Source organism: Bidens hawaiensis, unplaced genomic scaffold (genome assembly GCF_021521415.1).
Source record: "Bidens hawaiensis isolate Kalapana, Puna unplaced genomic scaffold, B.hawaiensis_p1.1 tig00012838_1, whole genome shotgun sequence".
Classification (NCBI taxonomy): Eukaryota; Viridiplantae; Streptophyta; class Magnoliopsida; order Asterales; family Asteraceae; genus Bidens; species Bidens hawaiensis.
This window is the reverse complement of record NW_027492071.1, coordinates 506398-524858: the sequence shown is the minus strand read 5'-3', so window position 1 is coordinate 524858 and position 18461 is coordinate 506398. Positions and strand designations below refer to the sequence as shown.

The 18461-nt window shown below is 37.6% G+C and overlaps 1 pseudogene across 1 annotated transcript; it reads right to left on the bottom strand.

Annotated features, from left to right (window-relative positions):
• Nucleotides 1–1876: 1876 nt before the first annotated feature.
• LOC143542430 (WAT1-related protein At5g40240-like) lies at nucleotides 1877–14920 on the bottom strand (annotated as a pseudogene). The gene is made up of 7 exons (XR_013136900.1): nucleotides 14716–14920; nucleotides 14574–14640; nucleotides 4019–4132; nucleotides 3684–3882; nucleotides 3444–3602; nucleotides 3033–3183; nucleotides 1877–2078 (listed from the first exon to the last, which is right to left on the bottom strand). The product of XR_013136900.1 is annotated as a WAT1-related protein At5g40240-like (transcript).
• Nucleotides 14921–18461: the final 3541 nt, after the last annotated feature.

The following is an 18461-nucleotide window of genomic DNA, read 5'->3' as shown; positions in this document are numbered from 1 at the left end:
AACAAAATGTCATTTTTAAGCAATCCCAAACACACCCTAAGTATCATGATAGCTGTGTTTGAAGCAAATTGTTAATTAAAAATCTTTTTAATACATTTGCAAGTTGTAAACGAAATCTTTGTGATATGTGTCCGCACATTGTTCTAAGCGCTTGATCATCATCCACATTCTTGTCCATGAACATTATGTAGGGCAAAATAGCCCCCCCCCCCCAAGATATTATTATAATATATACGAATCATAGCAAAAGATATGCATCAAAATCGAACCACACACAACAAAATAGGCGAAGAAAAGTTGTACAGACATACCCTACGACGCCCCTGACAAATTTCCAGCTGCAGCTTGGTGTTAAAAAAAGCAAATGGGCGTAAGGTATGCTAGGGGCCCTATGAGTGGGAACGCGAGGCTTTCATAGAAACTAAGGAATTTTGGTGTACCAATTCATAGTAGATGCATAACGTGTAAATATTAATGAATAATGGCAGGTGTTGCTCGGTTGGAACATTAGAGGTCTATAACTTAAGCAAACTAATAAAAGGTGCTACCGTTAAACAACTCCATGTGCAACGTGCCGTGACATATTCTAGTAGTAATGATAGTTTCACTTCTCTAATTCATAAAAGATTACAAAAATTGATTCGATTTTTAGAGTGTGTTTAAAGGAGAAATTAACATACAAGAGCATCTTAATAGTTGGTATTGAGGTGCTACTAATAAGAGAGGACTTAATGTGGAGGGTAGACGAGGGCGGTCGGTTTTGTGAAAGAACACACTCAAACAAGTGAGCGAAGGGAAGAGATACAAAGAAGAGATAGGGTATGTTTGGCAAACGAGCTGGTGGCTGTTAGCTGGAAGCTGGTGGCTGGTAGCTTTTAGATATATTTAGGTGTTTGGCAGAGTAACTGGAGCTTTTAATAAAACTAGTTAGGCGCCCACGCGGTGCAGCCGAGTGCGCGCGCAAGTTGAGATCAACCGCATAATCAGTGTCGGTATGTGATTCACTTGATAATAGTGCACACATAACCCGAATGCAGACGCTTAATTCGTGCAAAGGCAGTAAGCGTGTAACCGATGGCGAAAATCAAGAAACAAAACTGAAATATACAGTAATTTCAAATAGATAATTTTTTAAACCAACCTCTTTTGATCTGAAACCCTTTCCGACCCGACACCGTTTTAATCTAAATCATGTTATGACCTGGCCCCTTTCGACTCAAAACCATACCGACACGAACCGAACTAAATTAACCCTTTTTGTGTCGACTCGTTCCGAACTTAATTTGGTCTTACAAATGACCCAAGCTCGTCTGACTCGACTTGTTGTCATTCATAAACCGGTAATTACGTAGTATACTAATTTTTTAAAGTTAAAAAAGTATAGCAATATGATACTCAAATTAAAGAGAATAAAATGCTATTTTTTATGATGTAATTTGTTTAAAAAAATATTAACGTGTGAAAAAGTTATAGTCTTTTAAAGAGTCATGGGGTAGTTAGTTTTGAATAATGGTAAAATATGTAACTATTATAAAAATTAACAAAATTTGATAAAAGTTCAAGTACCAAACTTATAAATGCAATTGTAAATGCTTCTAGATTTTTCTGAAGCTTCTTCTACCAAACAAAGTTTTTTATTGAATATGAGTTTTTTATTAAAAGCTTGAAGATAGAAGCTCGTAAAAGCTAGTGTTTTGGTTGGTTTAGAGGTTATGAGTCGGATAATGCTTACCCTACATAACATATCCTATGTACAAATTTAGAGCAAAATATTTAATATAAATATGCTTTCACAATAATTTTGTTAAAACTTTCAAAAGAAATGGAATGATATGAATTAATCTTGTAAAATAAAAAAAAAAATATGTCTGATAAATAAACATACGCATCATGTGGTTCCAGGCTTCCAGCAGAGGGGCTGTCGGTAGGAAATTTATGAACCATGTTCTAGAGCATCATGAGGTTCAAGTAGAGGGTCGGTGGTGGCCTGAGTGAACAATGCACCTTCGTGGTCCTCTTTAGCTTTCCCCCAAACCACCCCATAAAATCCTATTGTTATTATGATGCCACCTAGAACACTACACCATGCAAATACAAGTCAACCCAATAGACAAACCTTATTGTTTATATCATTGAACAAATACCAATATTTAAAGACAAATTGGATTTTAATCATTCAAATTATAGCTTATTGGCCAATAATAATAACTTATATTCGCAATATAGCCAATGACACTCTTAACTTTTACTTTCGTCGCGAAAACAATCTAGCACATATAACTATCACAAATTTTATGAGTTTCACTCGAGACCAAATACGTAAATTTCTATAATACCTTTGTAGGTTTAGTTCTCTATATATTTTCTTTAATAATATTAACTATGAATATTTATGTAATGTACGTGACTTACCTTTATGTATCTTAATAAAATAACTAAGAGGTTTAGCATGCACCGTTATTTTCTAAAATCGATTTATTATCATAATTTTTAGGACCACAATAACTTGGATTTAAAAAAGCCGATAATATAATAACAAAAGAAAATACTGTTTGCATTGTACATGAATTTATCTTAACTTTTTTAAAGTATATGATCACTAAAAAAATTCAATTAATTATGTTTAGAGATAATGCAACCTACGGCCTAACACCCATCATTAATCGACCAAATTCATAAGACCACTTGTTGTGGGTGGTATAGAGGGCAACATGAGGGGTTTTAAAGCCCCAAACACCACGTCAATGCTTTAAAGAAGGGGCTTTAAACACATACCGTGACGGTATTAAGGGAACGTGAGGTCAATCGTAACTTTCTCTCTCTAAGACAAACACACACATATATGTATAGAATATAATGTGGTAATTAAAGCTTTAAACTATGGAGCTTTATTGAGAAGGGCTTTAAAGCTTAATTTCCTACGTGACGATGACGTGAAGGGGCGGTAAAGCCCCTTCACAACACATAGTCTTAGACAAACGCATGGGGTATTGCGTGCAGGAAATAATGAAATTGAGGTGAAGATAAATAACCTTCCAAGATGTAGCGAATCACCAAGAATCGTGACACCCATGAACACCGCTATGACAATAGTTAACGGCTTGAACATGGCTACATATACCGGACCTTTCAACCGGAGCACCAAATTTGTACCCCCACATTAAAGAATCCTGATGAAAACCCCTACACACAACACAACACTACATCAATTCTTACATGCATCTTTTCTTAAGTTTTATAATCATGTGTACCTAATTTGACTAATTATACTTATATCATTAATTTAGTGGTTTTCATATTCCGCTTCGACAATGGAATTCTTGGGCTACCAGTTTTTCAAGATCATTATTTGCATTATCTTTTTTATTCTCATATGAAACATACAAATTCATACTTAAAACAACTACAAATGCCCTAGATATATACCACTTATCACAGCTTACCATGTACAATATAGTGGCCAAAACAACATCAAGCCTTAGTTTCCAAGCTTCTAAATCTCTAGCCATGATTAATGCTGCAAGTCCAGCTACAAGCAGTCCACTTATGCTGAACACAAGCACTACAATGAGGTCCACCGAATACTCCATCAATATCTTGGCCTGCAACAGTTTTAACAGTGCTCATGTTTTTCGAGAACGTATACAATATTCATCGTTTTGAACCGTAGGTGTAGTAAGTACCTGGGCAACTAGAGCGAAGGAAAGAAGAAAATATTGACCTGCAAGTAAAATACCTCCAATAATCCAGTTCGTGTTCATTGAAGTCGATAAAAGTGTCGGCCCGCTATAAACTGTTGCTATAATTGCTCCTGATATCGACACTAATGTTCCTATAATTTTGGCTTGACTTTTATAGCTTTGCAACCGTACCTTTTCCATCCTATCAAATGCAAGTGAGTTTGTTCTTTGAACCTTAGGCCATGTAAATATTAAACTAAATACATTATTTAAAGTCGTCACTTGCTTGTAACTCGAAAGATATTCTTGGTAAAACAATCGGTGATTGGAAAGATAACCTGAAAATGAATGCAAGCACAAAGGTAAACGCCGGTGAAAGGTTGCTCATGATCGATGATAGGGTCGGAGAACCATACTTTAGACCAATATAACCAAATATTTGTGACAAGTACCTGTCATATGATTATATATACCGTAGTTACTATATGTTCATCATGGGAAAACGTATAATGTATTATCATGGGTTATTTAGTGTTGGGTTGGCATGAGCAAGTAAATGAAATTGGAGAATCATGAAGTGACGGTGCGCAACAGGATCATGGATGGCGTATCACAAGATCAAGTTCGCTTTTGTCTTAAAAATTGATGACCTTGGTGATTTTGAGCCTTAATTCTTTGATGATAAAGAGAACGAGAAACTCGAAGCCAATGTCATTGAGAAAATTGCTTATGAAAACGATGAAGTAAATTAAAATGCATCCAACGTGGATGACATTGTCAATGAGAATGTTGCCTATGAGAATTGTAGGGGTATGGTACTAAAACCCGGTTCTACGACCCTAAATCTATTATGTTTGGCTTATTTTATCGCATGGACTAATACAATGTTATTGGGCCGAGGGGGTTTTGTGGAGGTAACCCTAACTGGGCTAGGCCCATTAGGGTACCATGATGGTGGCCATGAGACTCTATATAAGGAGGTCTCCACTTCCTTATCATGGGTCATGCTCAATAAGAGCCACCATCACTTTTTGTGTCTGTAAACAAGAAATCCTTAGGATATCTTAGCAGTCACCTCCACACTCCCGAAACCATTGCAGGTGCCCAGCATTGCAGGTCGCAGGCGCAGCCGGAGAAGAAGAAGATCAAGACGTGGTTCGTTCATCTCGAAAATCCGTGGAAACATCGTCATGGATCAGGTAAGATTCATTTCGTGCTTCGACATTGGCGCCATCCGTGGGACGGCAACGAACTGCCCTTCGATCTTCATCTCGGCTGTCAGATCTCTCCCAAGAAAAACACAGATTTGGAAGTTTACAGAAAAAGGCTTCAAAGCTTGTTCTATTAAAGCTCAAAAAGATCCATAGATCTAAAAAGAGGCTTCCAGATCTGGGCAAGAAGGAAAATCCGTGATTCGAATGATCAGATCTCCGAATCTGTGAATCTGTGATTCAGGATCTCCGAATCTGTGATGGTTTTAAATCTGCTCCGGGCTTCAGATCTGTCCAGATCTGATTTACAGATCTAGGTCTAGATTACAGACCTTGATTTTAGGTCTAAAGTTGCAGATCTGACTCTTAAATTGCAGATCCAGAAGTTACTAGACTTCCGCCGCCATGTACGCACGCCCGGGGGTTCTCACTCCGCAGCCGTGCATGTGCCGCCGCGGAAACCACCATCTGGGTTTTGCGCAAGAGACCTCCGCCATGCACACGCACTTGCGAGTCACCACTCTATCGCCGTGCATGCGCGCATCAGGCTACGCGCCAAAACTTCAAGGTTGGGAATCCTCCTAATATCCTATATGGCTACGCGCCAAGGTTGGGAATCCTCATAATATCCCATATGGCTACGCGCCAAACTGCAAGGTTGGGAATCCTCCTAATATCCCATATGGCTACGCGCCAAGGTTAGGAATCCTCCTAATATCCCATAAGGCTACGCGCCAAACTTCAATGTTGGGAATTCTCCTAATATCCCATATGGCTACGCGCCAAGGTTGGGAATCCTCCTAATATCCCATATGGCTACGCGCCAAACTTCAAGGTTGTGAATCCTCCTAATATCCCATATGGCTACGCGCCAAACTTCAAGGTTGGGAATCCTCCTAATATCCCATATGGCTACGCGCCAAACTTCAAGGTTGGGAATCCTCCTAATATCCCATATGGCTACGCGCCAAGGTTTGGGAATTCTCCTAATATCCCATATGGCTACGCGCCAAACTTCAAGGTTGGGAATCCTCCTAATATCCCATATGGCTACGCGCCAAGGTTGGGAATTCTCCTAATATCTCATATGGCTACGCGCCAAACTTCAAGGTTGGGAATCCTCCTAATATCCCATATGGCTACGCGCCAAACTTCAAGGTTGGGAATCCTCCTAATATCCAATATGGCTACGCGCCAAGGTTGGGAATTCTCCTAATATCCCATATGGCTACGCGCCAAACTTCAAGGTTGGGAATCCTCCTAATATCCCATATGGCTACGCGCCAAACTGCAAGGTTGGGAATCCTCCTAAGATCCCATATGGCTACACGCCAAACTTAGGGGTTGGGAATCCTCATACCATATGTTCACGCATCACATATGCTCACGTATATTACACATGCTTACGCATCACATGCTCGCACATGTCACAGTCTACACGCACGCGCACTCAACATCTGCGCGTGGCGCATAACACAAAACCAAAGTCTACGCGCACGTGCATGCAACATCTGCACGTGGCACGTGACATAAAGTGTCTCGTAACCCGCCTCACGCGCAAGCTCCACTATTATTACAGCTCATAAGACGCCTCGCGCGTAAGCTGTTATTATTCTTACAACCCGGAAGTCGCCTCACGCGCAGGCTTTATTATTCACAGCTCATAAGACGCCTCGCGCGCAAGCTGTTATTATTCTTACAGCCCGTAAGTCGCCTCACGCGCAGGCTTTATTATTCACAGCTCATAAGACGCCTCGCGCGCAAGCTGTTATTATTCTTACAGCCCGTAAGTCGCCTCACGCGCAGGCTTTATTATTCACAGCTCATAAGACGCCTCGCGCGCAAGCTGTTATTATTCTTACAGCCCGTAAGTCGCCTCACGTGCAGGCTTTATTATTCTTAGCTCGTAGGCGCCTCACGCGCAAGCTTTATTATGCTACAGCTCGTAAGACGCCCCTCGGGCGCAGGCTTTATTATTCTCAGCTCGTAAGACGCCTCGCGCGCAAGCTGTTATTATTATAGCTCGTAAGTCGCCTCACGCGCAGGCTTTATTATTCACAGCTCGTAAGACGCCTCTCGCGCGCAGGCTTTTATTATTCCTAGCTCGTAAGACGCCTCACGCGCAAGCTTTATTATTCATACAGCTCATAAGACGCCTCGCGCGCAAGCTGTCATTATTCTTATAGCTCGTAAGTCGCCTCTCGCGCCAGCTTCATTATTATAGCTCGTAAGTCGCCTCACGCGCAAGCTTCATTATTATTACAGCTCATAAGACGCCTCGCGCGCAAGCTGTTATTATTATAGCTCATAAGTCGCCATGCGCGCAGGCTTCATTATTCTTATAGCTCGTAAGTCGCCTTACGCGCAGGCTTTATTACTATTATAGCTCGTAAGTCGCCTCTCGCGCCAGCTTCATTATTATTATAGTTCGTAAGTCGCCTCTCGCGCCAGCTTCATTATTATTACAGCTCATAAGACGCCTCGCGCGCAAGCTGTTATTATTATAGCTCGTAAGTCGCCTCTCGCGCCAGCTTCATTATTATTACAGCTCATAAGTCGCCATGCGCGCAGGCTCCATTATTATTATAGCTCGTGAGTCGCCTCACGCGCAAGCTTCATTATTATAGCTCGTAAGTCGCCTCACGCGAAAGCTTCATTATTATTACAGCTCATAAGACGCCTCGCGCGCAAGCTGTTATTATTATAGCTCATAAGTCGCCATGCGCGCAGGCTTCATTATTCTTATAGCTCGTAAGTTGCCTTACGCGCAGACTTTATTACTATTATAGCTCGTAAGTCGCCTCTCGCGCCAGCTTCATTATTATTATAGTTCGTAAGTCGCCTCTCGCGCCAGCTTCATTATTATTACAGCTCATAAGACGCCTCGCGCGCAAGCTGTTATTATTATAGCTCGTAAGTCGCCTCTCGCGCCAGCTTCATTATTATTACAGCTCATAAGTCGCCATGCGCGCAGGCTCCATTATTATTATAGCTCGTGAGTCGCCTCACGCGCAAGCTTCATTATTATTCTTTTAGCTCATAAGACGCCTCGCGCGCAAGCTTTATTATTCATACAGCTCATAAGACGCCTCGAGCGCAAGCTGTCATTATTCTTATAGCTCGTAAGTCGCCTCTCGCGCCAGCTTCATTATTATAGCTCGTAAGTCGCCTCACGCGCAAGCTTCATTATTATTACAGCTCATAAGACGCCTCGCGCGCAAGCTGTTATTATTATAGCTCGTAAGTCGCCTCACGCGCAAGCTTCATTATTATTATAGCTCGTAAGTCGCCTCGCGCGCAGGCTTTTATTACAACATGTCACCATCATGAAGAAAACCTCCCAAAACTCAAAAGACAATAAAGACAAGGCCAAAGAAAAGGGGAAAAACCGCCTCACACCTTATAAAGTCCAGCGCTCCACCTAGACGCTTGCGCGCCCAGGAGCAACGTTGGACTTGGGGGGCTTGTAGGGGTATGGTACTAAAACCCGGTTCTACGACCCTAAATCTATTATGTTTGGCTTATTTTATCGCATGGACTAATACAATGTTATTGGGCCGAGGGGGTTTTGTGGAGGTAACCCTAACTGGGCTAGGCCCATTAGGGTACCATGATGGTGGCCATGAGACTCTATATAAGGAGGTCTCCACTTCCTTATCATGGGTCATGCTCAATAAGAGCCACCATCACTTTTTGTGTCTGTAAACAAGAAATCCTTAGGATATCTTAGCAGTCACCTCCACACTCCCGAAACCATTGCAGGTGCCCAGCATTGCAGGTCGCAGGCGCAGCCGGAGAAGAAGAAGATCAAGACGTGGTTCGTTCATCTCGAAAATCCGTGGAAACATCTTCATGGATCAGGTAAGATTCATTTCGTGCTTCGACAAGAATCATTGCAATACTTTCATTGTTAATGAGGAAAATGGAATGTGTGATGTTGAAATGGATATGAAGGGTTTTAGATTAAATGTGGACGCAGACGTAGTGGTCCCTTTTCTGCAATCAAATGAGCACGGAGATGTGGATGAAGTCCAACAAGAGGTGTTTGGATAATGTTTTCTTTGATTAACTTATACTTTTCTTTTAATTTAAAGTGAAATGTGGTTTTCGTTGTCCCTGTGGTTTTTTTAAATCTACGGTTTTAGTCTAATAGTTTTTAAAGTTGTGATTTTTGTCCATGTAGTTTCATTTCACTTAAGTGATAATTGTGTTAGATTTTTTGATTTAACATATATACATATGTCTTCTCGCTTCGTGTATAAACCAAAATTATATTTAATTGTTAGTGTTTCCATATTTCACACCATACAAATTGTATAATATTCAAACAAGTGATATCTTTTTTTTTTCTTATTCTTATTGACCAAACTCAAATAATTATTTTGTTTGTAATTAAATGATTATGTAAAATTATCTGTTCTTATAAATATGACATTTGCAATTCATTAAAACATATAACACACACATAGATATTACGCTTTCTTTATTTTCTATGGTGTGTGACACGAGTAACTAACCTAGTTTAATTGTAAACGAGTAAAGGAAAGAGAAAATGCAGTGATTTTTAGTGTAATTTTAGATCAGGAGACGAGGAAAGGATGTGAATGCTCTAAATGAACCAAACGAGAGCGGGAACTCGCATAAGCTTGATCTTTGCTTAATTAACTTAAAAGTCAAACCTAGCTTGTGAGCAGGAAAGAAAAGTTTTTAAGGAGCTGGGTACCAGCTCAACAAGGCTCAGAGCATTTTTAATCCATCCACCATATTATGTGCATGACATTTTTATAATATAGAGAGTTATTTAAGGTGTTGTGAGTGAAGGAATAGAAAATGTTGTGATTTTCTGTATATTTGAAAAGTTCCTATAACACCCTATAAATTTTTTAATATTTTTTTTAGAGTGGTTGTGAGTAGTGGAGAAAAAAAATATATAATGATAAATATAAAAAAATATTATTTAATTGAACATGAAAGATAAAATACAATGATTTTTAATTTAGTTTTGAATTTGAGGATACAGAAAGTGATAAAATGCTCTTATTTAGAGCATTCTCATCCCACCTCCTATCTCCAAACCAAAAATTACAATAAAACTTCCTTTATTTTCTTTCATCATTCCAATTAAATAATACTTTTTATACCTTTTATCATTACATTTTCTCTTTCCTTCACTCACAACCACTTTCAAAATATATTAAAAATTTATATGGGATGAACAGTAACTTTTCAAATATACAGAAAAATCACTACTTTTTCTAAAATATAAAAACTCTTCACTCACAACACCTTAAATCACTCTCTTAGTTATAGAACACCCCTCACATAATATAAGGGGTTGGATGAGAATGCTCTTACATATCTAAAATGTTAATTAACTAGAGTTTTGCCCGGCGTATTGCGCTGGGGCAGGTTGATAAAACTCAGACCATGGTAAAACCCAAGCGTTGTAGGTCCTAATGGTTGAGGCGGTAAGTCGACACGAATTCGGTCAGTTTCGGTTACGTGCATTATTATACCGTAACCACAACCAAAAATAAAACTAAAAAATTCGAGCATTGGTAAAACCTGATCATTTGTCAATCCTGTGTTTTGAGGCTGTGAGTCTATTTAAAATGTTAATTAATTTGTATGATGATGATGATGATAAAAAAAACTTAAATCATAATAATAAGAAAATGATAGATAAAAAAATTTTAATCACACAAATAAATAAAAAGAATTTAAGAAGTATTTTTGTAAACTAAGTTGATTAGTTAGAGCATTTTTATTAGCTTCTATATCTTTATATGTATAATTACATTAAAAATCATTATCTTTTCTAGGGGTGTTTACGGTTCGGGTTTAAACCGTGAAACCGTCCAAACCGGTTATCGGTTTGGTTTCACGGTCGGTTTTTTAAACTAACTTTTGGTCGGTTGGTTTAAATATTTTTAAACCGTAATGAACAGTTTGGTTTACGGTTTATACCGAAAACCAACCGTATAAAACCGGATCGGACAATAAGAAATTATTATAATAAAATTTTGAGATATTTCATATAAAATATGTTAGAACAGTTAAGTTAAAATTGCTTTGACTCTCTTATAAGTTTTAGTAAATCAAAATAAGTGAACTTAGTTTCACATTCTCAATTCTTAATGTACTAGTAAATAGACCTTTTCTGTTTTTTTTTTAATTTGCAGGTTTCCAACATAGTAATCTCATATGTTTATATTATAGAATCCTTGTAAATTGTTTATGGTCATAGATTTTGTTTTATGTGATCAATGTTGAAATCATCTATGTTCCTTTTGAATTCATTAAGTATAGGTTATTTTGGACATCTTGTATAAAAGCCTAACGAGGCTAAACCGTGAAACCAAACCGTTACTAACGGTTTGGTTTGGTTTGGTTTAAGAGTTCAACGGTTTGGTTTTGGTTTACAAAAAATAAAACCGTTCCTAACGGTTTGGTTCACGGTTTGGTCGAAAAACCAAGAAAACCAGACCTTGAACACCCCTAACCTTTTCTCCCTTATCTTTAATTAAATAATACTTTTTTATATTTTTATTATTACGTTTTTTCTTTCACCACTCATAACCAATTTCAACAAATATTAAAAAACTATAAATGAGACAGAATTACAGAAATTGTTCTTTATCTTTCACCCAAATTTCACTCGCTGTCTCTGATCTTCGAAATTGATCTTTTTTGTTCTTTATGTTTCAAAATCCAACAGTGTTTGTCCTTTTCGCCTAACCCGGTTAGATTTTCTCGTTAAGTCAGGTCACGTGCCTTGCACATGAGGGCAAACTGGTTATTTTACCTATTAAATTAAAATAATATTTTAATAAATAAACAAAAACAATATAAAATTTAATATATAATTATACTCTCTCTCTCTCTCTTCTCCCCCTTCTTCTTCTTCTTCCTCTATAGCCAAGCTTTCCGGCCACCACCAAGTTCTCCGACGACCACCGCCGCCGTCTTCTCCGACAAAACTGACAGCCACCATCAGCCCGTCTCCCGCCGGGAAAACAACGATCTATAATCTTAATATAGCAACATATTTTGTAATTAGCCAAGCTTCACCCTCTTATTCGCCCTCCTCTTCATATTCTTCACCTTCAACCACCACCCTCCGCCCGCCTACGTCACCACCGGTTCCACCAACCACCGCCCCCCTCACCTCCAACATCCTCTCGTTCGCCTTCTACGGCACCGCCGCCTCCTGGGAAAAACAAGTCCGCCTCTCCTCAATGCCACGTAGACCCAACGGCTTCTCCGTACTCGTCACCGGAGCCGGAGGTTTCGTCGGAACTCACTACTCGTAGACCTATGATTTCCGGCAGCCATGATTCCGGGCAAAGAGTAAAGAGAGAAATGGAGATGATTGGTCCGGCGGGATTTTAGGAAATTGTCAACGATGGTAACATCTAATGGGTGGTTTCATGAGTGGCGGCACCGATGGTTTAAAGTTGTGACGGTGGTTGTACGATTTTGGATTTGGAGACGGGAAGTTTGGTGGGTGCGATGCTAAACGACAGTGACGGTGTGGTGGTGATTGGTGGGGGCTGGTGGTGGTAGCAGGTGGGGACGGTGGCGGTGGTAGCTGCCGAAGATTGGTTGAGGAGGAAGAAGAAGGAGGAGAGAGATAAATTAATTAAATATATATTTTTAGTTTTTTTATTGTTTTTGTTTATTTATTAAAACATTTTTTAATTTAATAGGTAAAATAACTAATTTGCCCTCATGTGCAAGGCACATAATCTGTCTTAACGAGGATTTTTAACTGGGTTAGCCGAAAAGGACAAATGCTAAATGATTTTGAAACGTAAAGGACAAAAAAGATCAATTTTGAAAATCAAGGACAACGAGTGAAATTTGGATGAAAGATAAAAAACCATTCCTGTAATTCTGTCCTATAAATGATAAACAATGGTTCTCTAATTTACTTATAAACAGTATTATTCTATCTTTTTACCGCTCTTAACCATTTATAGTATTGAGAACTTAGTGACATACCCTTTATGAATGATCTTAGTTACTTTTACTTGAATTTAAAGAAGTATAAGATAAAAAGATTAAAAGAAAACGACACAAAAGAAAGATAGAGAGAGAAAAATATATTATAAATAATAGATAATTATTGTAATTTAATAATTTAAGTTCAAAAGCTACAAGTTGGTATATGAAGAGACGTGGATCGACTCGCTGGTAGACGATCTACTTTCCTCGGGTGTGATTATACTATTTCACCGATGGTTTTCTTGGATCTGTGTTCTTCCACCTACAAAATGAACAGCACCGTCAACTTACCCCTCAGAAAGGGACAGAGGGGTCCTCTTTGGGGTAACACTCCGGTGTGAGAATAAGTATTTGTGGGAGAAGATAATAATGTTATCAGAGTAAGGAAATCTGGAGAGTATTGCTTAATAGCTGAATACTCTGTAATTGGATGTGATTGTGTATGTTACTGACTGTAACTATCTGTGAGTGAATGTAATTGAATATGATTGAATGTGAATGAATGTCTCTCCTTGTGGTGTTGATGCTGTATTTATAGTGCTAGGGTTTCCACTGATTGGGCTCAGCCTTGTTGGCCTCCTCCAATTGCTCTGCGCCACGTGTCCTCTGGGACACCTGGTGCTTTCTCATTGGTTATAATCACGTGGTAGCACATGGGTTATGCTGAGTTGTCCACCTTTCATTTGGCAGCTGTCAACATCAGCATATTCTTATTCCTTAAAAAGATACCTTCTGGAAGGTTGTCTGACGTGCACAATCAAGGTTGCCCTAATCCTGATTTGGATAAGGGCGAGGTTGATTATGTGCATGTATGATATGCGCCTATCCTGAGGATGCGCGAGGTCTTCTCTTTATTCTCACGCGCAGATGTTTCATGCGCAGATGTGATATGCACAAGCATGTGATATGCGCCACGCGCGGATGCGCCACGCGCAGATGTGATGTGCGTGAGCATATGTGATGCGTGAGCATATGTGATGCGTGAGCATATGTGGTGCCTGGGCATATGATGCCTGAGCATGTGTGGTGCCTGGGCATATGATGCCTGAGCGTATGTGATATGCGCCATGCGCATAGGTTTTTGCTTTGTGCCTTCGTAATGTCTTGATTTCAAGCCTCTTGTCTATATCTTGTGGGTTGACCCGCCTTGCTCGGTGTTGAGGCGGGTACATACCTCTTCAGTATAAAATAAAAATGAACGACGGAAGCTTGAATTTATCATAAAAAGAAAAAGATTGAAATACAAATGAAGATAAAAATAAAAAAAGTATGAAATGGATTTGTAGTCTATAAAAAACCTTAAAAGAAATTCAAGAAAAACGATAAAAAGAAGCAAAATTAAAAATATAAATTAAAAACGAAAAAGGTAAAAAAGACTAAAATGTCTTTCACGTCTTTCTTGTTAAAAAAAAGACACAAAGAAAAAAAGACACAATGACGAAAATAAACAAAAAACGCATTGATATATAAAAAAAGATACAAAAGATCGCAAAATATAGCACAATGGATTGTTTTCAGGGTACACAATTTTTTAATTTGCGGGTAACTAATTAAGAGTGACGGGTTTTACCAAAGTAAAAAGTATTGGTATTGTTCAGGTAAAGCATTTAAGCGTGCTACTGATTTGAACCCATCAACCCGACTCTTAGTTTGAAAATATTAGTAATTGACTTACATGAGGAAACTAAGGATAAATATTTTCCCAGCAAAAGAGATCTTGATGGGTGGGATGCTTGTGCTTCAGCAATCAAACAACCAAAAATCAGACAAATATAATATAAGAAATTAGCATTAATCAATCCGAAGAAATACGTACCTGTGCAGGACAAAGAGGCATGGCAGGAGGAAGACGAAGCCAACGAGGAAGACATAGAAGGTGAAAACATAAGAGTTTATTATGACTTCAGCACTTGCTGATTTGTAAAGAGTGTTACCACCTACAAGCATGAATTCAATCATCAACATCCCTGCAAATGGCAATACATCTTTATAAATTAAGTTCCTTCCCTCTTCAACTCCCATTCTCTTGTCTCTCTTTATTATATTGGAAGAACCCACCTATTTTATTCTTATTATGTTGGTGATTTATTGGTTTACAACGACAATTCAATTTCGGTGAAATTGCAAAACCAGTCCTTCAACTTAGACTACGTGTTCCGAATAGTGTTATGGTCCCCTTTGGAGTTATGTGCAGCAAGCCTGGCTTGGTGGGCCATGTGGACAACCTAAAACGACTTGAACTTGCCTTTTATTGTGTTTACTAGTTCCACACCTTAAACAGACTCATAACCATAATATATATAGGTTAATTGTAAGAAAATAAATGGTTCAAAAAGAAAGTTAAAGTTCTATTGAAAACATATAATAACTTCTTACAGAATAAATAAATAATTACATAAATAAAAATAATAAATAGACCCTTTGTATTGAAAATCAATTTAAATCAACACCAGCATTTTTATAAATCAGTTGAAAATGCATATGAAAGGTCTCAAGTTAAATATTTTCACAATTTTTTGGCCCAATCTTTTATTAAAAAGATTGAGCCAAATTTCATTAAAATTCAATTTAATGAATGAACGTTATTATTTCTTTTTCTTAAAATTGAATGTCAGATCACTCCCCAAAATCCAGCCATTTTATATGATGATATCAAAGGGTTCCAGCCCTGATGAACCGGTTATGTATTCGACTCTCAGTTTGCACTGAAAACGTATAGATTTCAAACCGATCGATATGTTTCAGTGCGTATATATAATTTGGTGGGTTCAAGTTTGAAGGGTTTAATATGGAATTAGTAGCTTAATGGTATACGTATAGCACGAAAAGGCTAAGCAGTCAAAGATGAAGCCATTGAGGAAGTTGGAAACGTTTGACTTTCGTACATCAAGGATTGCTGTGTGAGTCCACCTACCACCACATGATAGTGCATGAGCTTGCCTCTTTTCTCTAAAATGTGACAAATATAATAATATTTGCTTCTGAAGGGGATATATTAAGATAATAGCTCACCAACTCCTTAATGCTGACTATGTAGCTTTATACTTTTGAGTTTTGACAATTGGTTATTGGTGAAATCATGTTACATGTTACTATTTCTTCTATTAACTTTATATATTGTATTTTGTCGTGCATTTTTGGCTTTAATGTTTTACGTTTGTGTCCATCTCCACGTATGCTTTTGTTTTCAACAGAGTTTATCCATCCGGGTGTCTCTGATTGGTAATCAATTAATCATGATCTATCTACTTGAGTACTTTCTGAAAGATAATCATTTTCTTATACACGAAATTTAAAATTCTGAAAATATGACATTCCCTTACCCAAATCATAACCAAACGCATGACTAATACGACATGTTTGCTGAGTGTAATAGGTGATGGAACCAGAAACATTTAAATGGAGGGTCAACATATATACACACTAGTCTATAAGAATAACTTTTTACTTATATAAAAATATTTAAAAAATCTAAATGTTGTGAAACAAGCCTAATAGCCAAAGAATATGAGAAAGAGAGAAACTTCATTGATTATGTGTATATCACCATGAGATACAATGAGGTATTTACAGGAAGGGAAAATTTGAGGAGGAATCTAATTTATATTAGGTGTTGATAATAATAATATTTAATATATTTATAACACTCCTCCCTTAGTTATCAACTTAATACGCTTGGATATGCTGCCTCATTAAAAGCCTTGCTAGGAAAACCAAATGGGACAAAACCTAAGGGAAAAAGAGTGCAGCGTGTATTGTCTCTCCCTGATTTATATACCACTAAAATGGTAAATATCGATCTTCTGTGAAAGCTTCAAAACTTTTGTACTCAATCATTTGTGTCTTCGTCTCTTGACATACGAATTGTTAAGTTGAATAATGTTGCATGATCTTTGTCCATTCACGTGAAAACTTCTTTTGTGTCATCTCGTAACCATATACTATTTTATTGATACCCTATTGTTTTTCTCTACATGACAAGACTAACAAAACTCGTTTTGATGGGTTAGTAAAATATAAACACATATCTTTCATACCTGAAATATATGTTTTAACGCATTCCGATGTCTCCTAACCGGACACGTGCGGATAAATATAAATAAAGAAAATAATAATTATATATAGCTAACAATACGATATAATGCACTTCTGCATTTAATTGTGGTATTTCAGAACTAATAATAGTTCATATTCAGGTAGGAAATGATATTAGAGCGCATTGCTGGGCATCCTTTAACGTTCTTAAAGAATGAATCTTTTATTTAGTAAAATGTCTCAACTTCTTTTATATGTAATTTGATGGATTGATAAACATATAATTACACATATACTCAAACTATAGGTCGAGTAATAATCACATCATGCCAAGGTATTTCAAAAATTCTTCTTCTAAAAGTTCTGCAGTTTCTCTCAACGATGTGTACATTATCACTGTAAACTGTGATTATATGAACTTTTAAGATTGAAATTTTGATAAATGCATGACATATTATATCCAACTTATCCCCTTCTTTATCAAAATATCACTTGATTTATACGTACCACGCTGAACCCGGCTATTAAGTCCATACGCAATTTTTAACCTTGTAGAACATTTATCGATGCTTTCATGTCGTGCTTAGGCGTTTTCAATCCATCACAAAATTCTTTCCAGTTTAACCAATTATTGATCTAGTGCTTCATTTTTAGTTCGTTGGTTACGGATGCATGTTCTCAAAAACTAAGAAACTCGGAATTGCTGGTGTTTGTCGATGATTCGTCACTCGTAAGGGGCCATTGATTTAACCAAAACAATAATTTTGTTAGCAAATAACAAGCGGTGAGAGTATCAATGCACCTTAAACCATCTTTCATCATCTCTCTCCTTCATGTGGACGTCACATCAAATTTTTCAATCCACCCCACTCCATCTTTCATTCTTTCTAGCCCAGTGATGATTATTTTTTCACCCAAATTCACCCATTTTATGTAATTAAATTTACAAAAAAGTAAAATAAAAACTAAATTAACACTATTTTCGAAGCTTTAAGATTCATAAACCAAATAAAACAATTGCTATCATTTAGAACTTAACAGAAATACCATAAAACATAAATTAAAATACTGAACTTTTACAAAAAGTTAAATTAATCATCAGTATCTGAGTCATCGGTGTTGGAATCGTGATGTTGATCGGGACCACAAAGCTAAAAATTGATACTGAACTGATTTTAAGATATGCAGATTTTTAAGAACCTCCCACGCCACGATGTGATTGAATCCGTAGTTAGTATAGGGTTTATGTACTCACAAAGTGCCTCAGGAAATGCTTCCGCCCTCGTTCGCCCATTAAGTGCATTGTTGTATAGTTGGTTGAATTTTATAATATTGAATTTCAAATCCTTTCACTTTGAAAAGATTTTGTGCTTCGTGCGGTTGGTCCACCGACATTCTGTTGAAACACCACTAAAACTTCTGCCCAAAACTGGTTCTCTAGCATTGCCTTGTAATCAGACACATCCATCAAAGTAGTTGCCTAAGCCACTTCGTCATCATCGATCCACCCTATTGGTCATACTCTAGG